Source organism: Macrobrachium nipponense, chromosome 35, assembly GCF_015104395.2.
Source record: "Macrobrachium nipponense isolate FS-2020 chromosome 35, ASM1510439v2, whole genome shotgun sequence".
Classification (NCBI taxonomy): Eukaryota; Metazoa; Arthropoda; class Malacostraca; order Decapoda; family Palaemonidae; genus Macrobrachium; species Macrobrachium nipponense.
Genome location: NC_061096.1, coordinates 5,679,892 through 5,692,391, shown reverse-complemented (window position 1 = coordinate 5,692,391; position 12,500 = coordinate 5,679,892).

The window sequence follows — 12,500 nt, the reverse complement described above, 5'->3', positions numbered from 1 at the left end:
GCATCAGTCATATTTCAGAAACCAAGATTACTGACCCCATTGATGTAAGGGTATTACATATTTATATTTTTACGTTTGTAAATCGTTTTGGCTGAAAGTAATATTGGTAATGTCATATGACGTGCTTTAGAGACCTAGTACGACTCACAAACGTAATATTAATGGAAAAATGATCGCGTGGACTTAACTTGAGTGAGTAAAATCAAAGAAATAGATAAGGTCGCCAGGCAAACCAGTCCGATTACATTAAGATAATTTTATTTACAAAATTTATATGGTAACCGAAAATGGCGGGTAGAGCCCATTTAAATGTAATGCCAAATGGTAGAAAACGTATGATTACAAATGTTAAACCCAACAAGAGATTGACTGGGCTACCGACGTGACACATGATTTCACGCTTCCTGCGAATGACTGGCTTGCTAATTATGGATGTTAATATCTTCTTGGCAAGTAAGTATCCTTGGCAAGGAGCAGGGGTCACGGAATTCAGGGCAGCAGGAATCTGGAAGAGCATTCCAGGTTACAATAAAAAAAAAAAAAACTAAAACTTCTCTCACAAGAGTTATGAATAATCGATTATGGATGGAATTTATCATGAAACCTTTTCACAATAATGCACTATGGTTGGAGAACTCTAATATTAAATAGCTTAATTAATATCTCTGAACAACTCACAAGGGGGAACACGGGAGTGCTAGGCATGGGACAAAGGCTTTCATAGAGAGGAAAGGGAAATTTTAGTATCGGAAAATAGTGAGAGTTTTTGGCTTGGAGAGATAGGGGCTGGTTGACTTTGCAACTTCTGGAAGTACCTTAGCTTGCGTGTGTATATATCTTGAGATGGGATGCAGACATCAATCAGCGAAGGTTAACAAAGAGGGCCGCAGATGCAGTGGTGGTAACTTCTGACCGGTATAAGGACTACTCAAGGAGTAAGGACGATTCAATTCGTTCGAGGGTCACTTCAGTTCATGCACAGGGAGGGGCATTTGTCTGAAAGGTGCAAAACAGCCAGCACAAAGTTATGGGAGAATAGACCTTAAAGCTAAGACTACCTAAGGGTCCAACCAGCAGCCCATGCATCCCCGTGACCTGCCTTTCTATACTGATTTCCCTAAATCCCCTCCCCCACAAGTCGTACGCTGTGGGGATGTATATATATATATATATATATATATATAATATATATATATATATATATATATATATATATATATATGTATAGTAATGTGTGGCACAGTGTCGTTATTCCTAAAGACAATAACTTAATAATACTTAAGAAAAAGGCACGAAACGGATAATAAGGAAGAAAGGAGAGAAAAAAGGGAATACGATAATGATTTTTTCTTAGCGAAGGGATTTTGTTACTCCAAACATTAGGCTTTTAGCCATTAGACATCTGGTTTTCATCTCCCCCAAAAAAGCCTCTGTCCGTACCAGCGATTAGTGACCAACAAGAGATTATGGTCGATGAGGGATATCGCCCAGGCATATTCGAGAAATTGGAAACTACTCTCATTAGCGCCTATGACTAATCGGCGTTCCCTTCGTGAACAGGTCAGAGAGAGCCATCTGGCATACGTTAAAAAGGAATTCTATGACCCGTTGTTAGAAAGAGGGAAGTACCAAACTCTTCAGAGCTCCACCCTTCAATGGTAGGCCTCTAGTATCGACGAATCAAAAGCCATGAGTGTTGGTCATAAGACAGCCCAAAAGGGGTATCAACGAATGACCTATGAGGTTACTAAAGGGATACGCCCCTAAGAAGCCAGACATGAAGAAGGAGGCGTATACAAATTCAAAGCCTACGAATTACTGTAGAAGACCTGACAGGAAGGCGGTCTCGTATGAAGTTAGTAGCCACTAAGAGACAAAAAGTCTTTCAGAAAATGCCACACCCAGTCAGAATCCAAAAATCCAAAGGCGGGGCTAAGGAGATTTCAACTGAACAAAAAGGCGAGACAGAGAGAGCAGGCAGAAAAGGGAGAGAGAAAAAAGGGGACAGAGAAGCAAGAGAGAGAAACAACGGGGAGCCTGAGGGGAGAACTGCAGTGGCATGGCCGTGAAACAGAGAAAGACAGAAGAATCCCCAGAAGAAGAACAGGTGCAAAAGTGTGGTGTGCGAAGCAATCAAAGACAGTGAAAGTGACAATCAATACTCAGTAAATTTCCCTCGTGCCTATAGACTCGTAATTGCAACAAGTGCCAATTAAGTTTTTATCATGTCCAAAAGCCCAGTAACTCAGAAGGTGGAAAACTTTATAAGTACCCCAGCGAAGAATAAAACTATGTTAAGAAAATATCAATCTTCATTTCTCATCCAAACGATAAACCCTTGTTGCTAATTCCCCAAGTACAGCCTCCACGGCACACTTTGATTCCGTTTCGCGGCCGCTGTCTTTAACTGTCATTCGTGTATTCGTATCACGTCGCTAATCACCATTTCTTTGCTGTGTCTTTATCTTCCTATCCTTACCGCTCGACATCAATTAATCTTGTCACTATATCAATCTTCATTTCTCATCCAAAACGATAACCTTGTTGCTAATCCCCAAAGTACAGCCTCCACGGCACACGTTACCTTAGAGCTGTGTATGAGAAAGTAAGTACCGTCACAGATAAATTGGTGGCAGCGGTGGGATTCGAACCCACGCCTCCAGTCTCTCAGGAGGCGTGGGTTCGAATCCCACCGCTGCCACCAATTTATCTGTGACGGTACTTACTTTCTCGTACACAGCTCTAAGGTAACGTGTGCGTGGAGGCTGTACTTGGGGAATTAGCAACAAGGGTTATCGTTTTGGATGAGAAATGAAGATTGATATAGTGACAAGATTAATTGATGTCGAGCGGTAAGGATAGGAAGATAAAGACACAGCAAAGAAATGGTGATTAGCGACGTGATACGAATACACGAATGACAGTTAAAGACAGCGGCCGCGAAACGGAATCAAAGTTTAGTGTCGGCATAAGAGATTTCAATCCATTCACGCCACTCGAAAAAGAAAGTTTCTCCCCTAAGGACTAGTACCAGTGCTTCCCCAAATTCAAAGACAGTTATCGAGTCGTAACAATAAAAGCGCTCCAAAAAAAAGCACCCACACTTCACGAAGAAAAGCTCCACTCCGAAGAACAAGATCAGGCGTTTTACCAGAAGAACAAGATGTCGAAAGCATAAGGCAAATATATCAAGAGGAAAGAAAACAATCCCGAAAACGCAACGGTCAACGCAGTCCCACAGCAAGCGGAGAGAGAGAGAGAGAGAGAGGTCCCCTTTCGCGAACGAAGAAGAGAGAGAGAGAGAGAGAGGGGGAACCAACACATCATTCAACGCGCTGGTAGGCGAACGCAAGCGGTCAGACGTAACCCCGGATGTCGAAGACGACGAAAGAAGTTAAGTCGAAATAAATGTCCCCACACTTACATAACATTAGACTCTATTAAAAGTGAATTACGCGATTAAAATTTCAGTTAGACAATTTCTGGTATTTCAAGATTAAAAGATTTTCACTCTGAACTTTTTTTTGGCAACGAAACTCTACGATATTTCTTAATTTTACTAATTATAACTAATCAGCTACTAAGACCTTTTCCCGAACATTTGTATTTACTAACCAATAACTAAATTTTAATTTTAATTTAGATTGTGTCATTTTATTTTGATTTTTTGTGATTTTGGTTGTTTTGTGATTTCTTATACTTTGAATTTTTTTGTTTTAATATTTGCTTTTAATCTTATTCGTTACGTCGAATGAATGTTTACTTGTTTTTTATTTTGTTTGTTTAGGATAACAAGGGTAATTCACGAGAGGTCTCTCGTTAGCGTACACTTTACGGTCAGTTCAGTATCGTTTTACCAGTACTGTTAAGAGGGTTTTTGTTGTTGTTTAAGAATCGCTTACCGGTAACGTAAGACTTTGAGAATATTTCTGGGGAAAATTCTTTTATTTTTTATGGTGATCGAATACTTTAGTAAAAACAATTTATTGTTATTATCATTTTCTTTCGGGTTAATACTGTCATAACTTTGATGCTTTTAATGATACTCAGTACTTAAGAAAATTTCCATTAACGAGTCGATGGTCAAAGGAAGACCGACTCCTTATCAGAACGTAAGAACGCTTGTGCTCACGAGGAGTCAAACAAGGAAATTAACCATGCCGGAAGGTACACAGTCCGCGAGTTCGAGCGCAGCAGTAATGGGAACACATAAGGGACATGTGATTAATCACATAGCTAAATTTTGCGGAAGAAAGAACGGTCAGTTAGCTTGTAACCTAGAGAACTGGATAGAGCAGGTGGAGACACGCCTAGATAGCATAACGGGGACAGATAGAGAAAAGCTTATTGAAGCCAAGAGTTATCTTGATTTGGAAGCCGGAGGAGACTTAGAACGCTACGTCCACTCCGAGACTTACCGAGATCTTAAGAATTGGGAAGAATTGAAACGGTATTTTAGGAAGGTTTATTCCACAGTTGGTGAAAGAGATCCAGTTACTAGCTTGGCAAGGATAGTGCGTCAATTTAAGTTAGACGAAAGACGTTATCAAGAGTTTAGCTCTCAGCTGTATAACAATATGAATGAATGGGGTAACTTCATGGAATCCACAGGTTGGATAGAGGTAGAAGGAGGCAAGCAAAAAATGCTAATGAGTCATGTTAAAAAAATATTTAGACTAGCAATAATGATTGGAAGCCTGCCAACAGAAGTTATTGCAAGGATGACACGTAAGTGGGAGACATCCGATGATGTAGCGAGATTGAAGAGGGGGAGGGGGGAAACAAAATCCTGGTAGAAGACCTGAAGGGAATCCTATATACAGACCTTAGTCGCTATAGGACAAGAAAGGGGTCAAAATAGATCTAGGACACCATCTAGAAATCAGAATAAGATGCCAGGTAAATCTTCTCAAGGAGGATTTTCGACAGTCACGTGTTATAACTGTCAGAAGAGAGGACATTATGCCAGTGATTGCCGAGGGATGGCCTTCTGTCCTTTCCATAAGACAACAGGACATAGTGCTCGAGAATGCAGAAATAAATTTGTTTCAGCTCCTAGAGGTAGATCTCAGTCGAGAGGCAGAGGTAGAAACCAAAGTCAATCTCCCCCATCTAGAGGAAATAGAGATTCCGTCCCAAATAGATATGCTAATCAAACAGCAGGCATAGGGTATCAATCAGTTCAGCCAAGGTCAGACGACGCAATGGGAAATTTTCTGCTTACTGGTACAATGAATCTTCCTCTATAACAGAGAGAACGTCCGGAATGTCAAGGCTAAGTCAAGCTACACAGGTTAGCAAAGTTGATGTAGGAAATGAATATAATTATAGACCATTATTTCCAGCCCATGTCGGTCTAGAGAAACCTATTGTTACATTCTTTGATACAGGTAGTCCTAAGAATATAATGTCAGAAAAGGTGTATCGATTGTATTTTTCTCACTTAAGTTTGAACACAGCAGTAGATTGTAGAATCACAGACGTCCAGGGTAATGATATCCACGTAATTGGACAGTTAGATTTTCCATTTAGGCTAGGAAGAATTGCTCTAAGAGAAAATGTTCTGGTAGCCAGAGATATACAATTAGCTTTTGCTCATTTGCTGATAGGTTATCCAACTATGGCTAGACAAGGGATAAGCATTGATGCCCCTAGAGAACAACTAGTGATTAACAACGGTCGTGAGATTTCTAGAATACCAATATGCAAGTTAATTAAAAGAACCCAGACTACAGAGAATCCCACACTGAAAGGTATCTTAAAGAAGGATAAGACAGAGGGAAGATATCCAGAATGCACCACGAGTTCACAACGATCATTAACCTCTTAGAATCAAATCAATGCACTTATTTAAAGTTAGAAAGGGAATTAAGACTTAAACCAGGAGAAAGTACGTGGGTAGAATGTACAGTAAACCCAATTTTTGAAGGGAAGGAAATTCTCACACTTACTGAAAAGTCGCAAGTAAACGGAATACATTATTCTTCTAGTTTACATGAAGTCAGACAGAGCAAAATAGCGTTACAGATTACGAATAACAGAGGAGGAAAGGTTAAGTTAACACCAGGTACAGAGATAGGCCTAGCAGAAGTATACTCCATACCTATCCGAGTTGTAGAAAGGGAAACGGTAGCCGCAATTAGTAAAGGAAATGAAAATTATGCTCAGGACATAAAACTGAGAAGAGCTAAGATAGGATTTCATTTAAAGGACATTAAGGAAAACCATGTTAGAGAAGAATTCATAGACTTACTGTGCGAATATAATGATATAGTCGCTCTAGACGGCGACCTTGGGAAATACACGCGAAATAACGCACAAGATAGACATTCCATCAAACACCAAGCCAATTTACATACCAGCTTACAGAGTAGCACATTCCCAGAAGGAGATCATTGAAAGAGAAGTGCAAAGAATGAATAGGCAAGGAATAATAGAACCATCTAAATCCCCATGGTCCTTTCCACTTTTGCTAGTTCCTAAAAGGGACAAAACTTACAGAATAGTTGTGGATTTCAGAAAATTGAACCAAATTACTGAAAATGATCCTTATCCAATGCCGTCAATGCGAGATCTTATCGCCACTATAGGGTCCAAGAGATACTTCACCACTATAGATTTATTGCAGGGATTCTTGCAAATCCCTCTAGACGAAGAAGGTAAACCTTTGACTGCTTTTTCCACTAGTAACGGCAGATACCAGTATGTAAGAATGCCTTTTGGTCTAAAGTCAAGCCCGGTAACTTTTGTAAGATTAATGGATAAAATTTTGGGCGATTTACTAGGCAAGGACGTACACTGTTACATAGATGATTTGGTAATAGCAACAGACACTATAGAGGAACACATAGACTTAGTCAGAGAAGTCCTAAAGAGATTAAGAAAAGCCAACCTGAAGCTTAAATTAAAGAAGTGTAACTTCCTTAAAAGGAAAATAGACTACCATTGGGCATACACTAAGTGAAAAGGGCGTAGAAGTAACGACGCAAAGATTAAGTCGATTAGGGAATATCCTACACCTCAGTGCAAGAAGGACGTAAAGTCATTTTTAGGTTTAGCAGGTTTTTACCGCAAGTTCGTAGGGAACTTTGCAGTCATATCCGCACCACTAACTGAACTTTTAAAGGAACACGTATCATTTGTATGGACAGACAAGCAAGCAAGAAGCTTTTGATGAATGAAAGAAAGATTAACACATCCCCCAGTACTTAGTTTCCCAGACTTCGGCAAAGAATTCTTTTAGCCACGGACGCAAGCCACATTGGTATAGGAGCATGTTTAATGCAAAGACAAGATAATAAGTATAATGCGATAGCTTATTACAGTAGGAAATTAAAGCCCTCAGAAGTGAACTACTCAGTAACAGACCTCGAGTCTCTAGCTATAATAGACGCTTTAAAGCATTTCAGATATATCATTTTTGGTTACAAGATAACCGTGTTCACGGATCATTCAGCTGCAGTAGAAATGTTAAAGAACCCTAATTTTCTGGACGAAGAGAGCCCGTTGGTTCATGACAGCCCAAGATTATGATATAGAGGTGAAATATGTCCCGGGCCCTGGGAAGACGAATAAGGTAGCAGATGCATTATCAAGATACGTGTCACAAGATGATAGTATAAATATGATAAGTCAAGAAGAAAAAAGAATGAAACAATGTGCAATGACGTAAATGTACTCACCATGCATTATACAGAGGAGCTTTCCCGGCAAATTTCATAAAGGAACAGAAAGAGATGAAGATATAAGGGAACTGTTTAAATACGTTAGAAACGAAAGAAAACACAGCCAACAAGAATTAACCGAACTAGGTAGGAAGGTTGGATGTCCCACAGATGCACTAACGGACATAGATGGCGTATTAATTTGGATGTGTCACGAATATGACCCATTTGGTCAATTTCTAGGTGTACTGCACAAAAGGTTAGTACCTAAAAGTCTAAGAAACAAGGTCATTGAGCTAATGCACGATGATGACATGAGAGCTCACCCAGGAAGGGATGAGACAATTAGATTAATCCAAAGAACTTTCCATTGGAAGGGAATTCACAAGGATGTTAGTAATTATGTGAAGAGCTGCAATACATGCAACAGCTACAAGGAAGAACCGACAAGGAAGTACCACTAGGGAAATATCCTATCCCACAGACTCCTTTCGAAAGAGTATCTATTGATCTTATCACAAATCTTCATACCACGAGTAAAGGAATAAGAATATACTAGTATGTATCGACGCGCTCACGAGATATACAGAGTTGGTACCACTAACTAGTAAAAGTGCCAAGGATTGTGCAACCGCTCTCTTCGATAAGATATTTTGCAGATATTCTGCCCCACAGCTCATTATTTCTGATAATGGGACCGAGTTCAACAACTCATTAGTTCAAGAAATTTGTAACGCCTTTAAGGTAGAAAAGGTAGCGATACAGCCGTATCACCCAGCTAGCAATGGCTTGGTAGAAAGGAATAACAGAAAGGTTTTAGATGTATTACGTCACACGGTAGGACAGGATCCTGACTGGGACGTCAATTTACCTTTAGTCCAATTATCATTAAATGCAAGACATCATACGAGTACTCGAGCAACTCCCATAAAAGCTTTGATGGGATATGAACCCAGATTACCTTATGCATGGCTGAATCAGCCAGTACAGCCTAATTACTCTGAAGATATCATGAAGATAAGAATCGGGAACTTTAAAGTAATACACAAGCAATTGCACAAGAATTTAGAAGAAGCCCAGCAGAATATGATAGAGAAGCATCAAGAAGGATTAAGGCCTGTAGACTACAAGAAAGGGGATGAAGTCTATATTAAGAAAGAAGTAAGAAGTGGTATTAATTATAAGTTAGCCACAAAATTCACAGGGCCATACAAAGGTCGTAGACGTACAAGAAACTAAGATAAAGGTTAAGAAAATGAATAGCCAAATGCCTTCCACATATGCTGAATCATTAGAAGAAGAAGAATTTTGGATAAACAAGGACAAGGTCAAGAGAACCAAAGAAGTTAAAGAATCCGAAATGACAGAGACGTCAGAAGACATTCCAGAAGAAGGAACTAGATATAACCTAAGAAATCGAAGAGTCACTTTTCAGTGAAGCAGAAGAACAAACCCATTAATTCATCCCATTATTCCCATGTATTTATTTGATTTCTTTATTGCTAAGTTTACCTTCATCGGTCGACTTAGGAATAATCTTTTATTGTTACAATTCTTACTTTAATTAGTCGGTTTGTAGCAATTTTTTTGAGTTACGTGCACTAACTTCAAATTTATTTTGACTTGAAGGGAATTATTTGGGTATGTAAGAAACAGTTCAATGCGCAGTATAAGAATTTCAAGACGTATATTAAGTTTAACCGTTCCATAAGAACATTCTTAGAAGTAAAAGAATAAATAAGACGGGTTAAGATAGATATTAAGAGATTTTAAGATAAGAGAATTCGTTTCAGAAATGATTATGATTTTAAAGGGGTAATTAATACACTTACTTTGCTGAAATCCATAAGATGTTGACTGATGAAAACTTACTAATAAGATATTAATCGATGAAGACTCACTAACAAGATGTTAATTGATGAAGACTCATTAACAAGATAGTAGTTGTTGAAAACTTACTAACAAGATATTGATTGGTGAAAACTAACTAATTGTTGTCACAGTAGAAGAAACCTACAAGTATTAACCACTAACCGGTTCATTTAACCGAGTTGCCAATTTTGTTTTAGTATCAAGCAGTGAAGTTAATTATTGTTTTTTTAAATGTACAAGGTTACTCAGAAATTACAGTAAGAATGTCCAATGAAATTTTGCATAAACACAATACACAATCTCAGTAGGAAGTCAAGGACACACTTGTTATTGCATACAAATACACAAGGATATTTTCTCCCAGGACTTGTCTCCAAGTAACAGGTCGCAGCAAACAAGAAGCCATCAAGTGTCGTCAACGAAGAACGAAATTTATTTTTCCATAAAAGAAAGACGATATCCACCTAGATAGAATAGGACTGAGGACTGAACCAATCATGTACTGTAAACTTGGATAGTTACCATTATTTTTTGCTTCTTACCATGCATTTATCTAACTTATGTGACTTAAGGGCTTAAGTATGTTTAACTTTCAGTTTTCTTGGTTTTGGTGATTTATTTTGTTTGCATTCAGTTTCATGTTTCTTAATGTGACTTACTCATATTTGAATTCAGTTTGATGATTCTTTTAATATTACTTAATCAAGTACTTGTTCATATTCATATTCAGTTTTTTTATGTTTCTCTGAATGTTACTTACTCAAGAATTTACTCATGTTTACATTCAATTTTGATTGTTGCCCTTAATGTTACTTAATCAAGGATTTGCTCATGTTTACATTCACCTATGATGTTTTTGAGTTAAAGTTTCAATATGATTTCCAAGAAGCATAAGTTAGGAGTCCTCTTGTAGGTATAATATTTGCTTCAGCTTAGATAACGCTGTCGGAGTCAGCGAGGTAGCGGGCCGAGACTGTAATAGTGTGGCACAGTGTCGTTATTCCTAAAGACAATAACTTAATAATACTTAAGAAAAAGGCACGAAACGGATAATAAGGAAGAAAGGAGTGAAAAGGGAATACGATAATGATTTGTTTTTCTTAGCGAAGGGATTTTGTTACTCCAAACATTAGGCTTTTAGCCATTAGACATCTGGTTTTCATCTCCCCCAAAAAAGCCTCTGTCCGTACCAGCGATTAGTGACCAACAAGAGATTATGGTCGATGAGGGATATCGCCCAGGCATATTCGAGAAATTGGAAACTACTCTCATTAGCGCCTATGACTAATCGGCGTTCCCTTCGTGAACAGGTCAGAGAGAGCCATCTGGCATACGTTAAAAAGGAATTCTATGACCCGTTGTTAGAAAGAGGGAATTACCAAACTCTTCAGAGCTCCACCCTTCAATGGTAGGCCTCTAGTATCGACGAATCAAAAGCCATGAGTGTTGGTCATAAGACAGCCCAAAAGGGGTATCAACGAATGACCTATGAGGTTACTAAAGGGATACGCCCCTAAGAAGCCAGGACATGAAGAAGGAGGCGTATACAAATTCAAAGCCTACGAATTACTGTAGAAGACCTGACAGGAAGGCGGTCTCGTATGAAGTTAGTAGCCACTAAGAGACAAAAAGTCTTTCAGAAAATGCCACACCCAGTCAGAATCCAAAAATCCAAAGGCGGGGCTAAGGAGATTTCAACTGAACAAAAAGGCGAGACAGAGAGAGAGCAGGCAGAAAAGGGAGAGAGAAAAAGGGGAACAGAGAAGCCAAGAGAGAGAACAACCGGGGAGCCTGAGGGGAGAACTGCAGTGGCATGGCCGTGAAACAGAGAAAGACAGAAGAATCCCCAGAAGAAGAACAGGTGCAAAAGTGTGGTGTGCGAAGCAATCAAAGACAGTGAAAGTGACAATCAATACTCAGTAAATTTCCCTCGTGCCTATAGACTCGTAATTGCAACAAGTGCCAATTAAGTTTTATCAGTCCAAAAGCCCAGTAACTCAGAAGGTGGAAAACTTTATAAGTACCCCAGCGAAGAATAAAACTATGTTAAGAAAATATCAATCTTCATTTCTCATCCAAAACGATAACCCTTGTTGCTAATTCCCCAAAGTACAGCCTCCACGGCACACGTTACCTTAGAGCTGTGTACGAGAAAGTAAGTACCGTCACATATATATATATATATATATATATATATATATATATATATATATATATATATATATATATATATATCATCTTCCACCCTTTTATCAAAACTACACAAATTAGAAACCCTTACCTGTTGTCAACGGTGCCCTCTGTCTGCAAACATGTCATTAGGCTATTAAGATCACGTAAATACAAAAATATACTATTTATTACCCAAAGCAGATGAATATAAAATAGAACAAAATGATTAATAAGTCATAGTGATAAAAACCCAAGTCTGCCCGCAAAGAAAACTAGTAAGTTATCATTCCTACTCTCCTAGTTAATTGAATTTCACTCTCAGACTCAGAATGTCAATCGTTTCATTGTATTAGTCAGGATAGAGAATCCCGTCTCTAATATCATGGAATAGAACCCATCTGTAATAAAGATGCATAAGATAATATTGGATAAAAAGATACACTTCACACATCACTCTTTTCAAAAGTAATATTAAGTAAAAGAATGTAGTTCACACTTCTCTCTCCTTTCAAAGGCATCGGTTTTCTAAGTCCTACAAAATATGTGCCATACCTTTAGGATGGGGTTTTTCTCCCGACACCTGGCTTTTACCAAACCGACCTTTTTCTTCTCACAAAAGGAATGTGCCTCTCGCAAGTGCCTTGGTCGATTAGACCTGTAACATCCGTACAAACGAATGTACATACTCGACACACCCCAAACTGCCTTGACGACAGGACGAGCAGCCTCCAGATTAAAATGCTTACGTATCAGATTCCTTCATTCAAGAAGGCTGCCTCTACAGCTCAATCT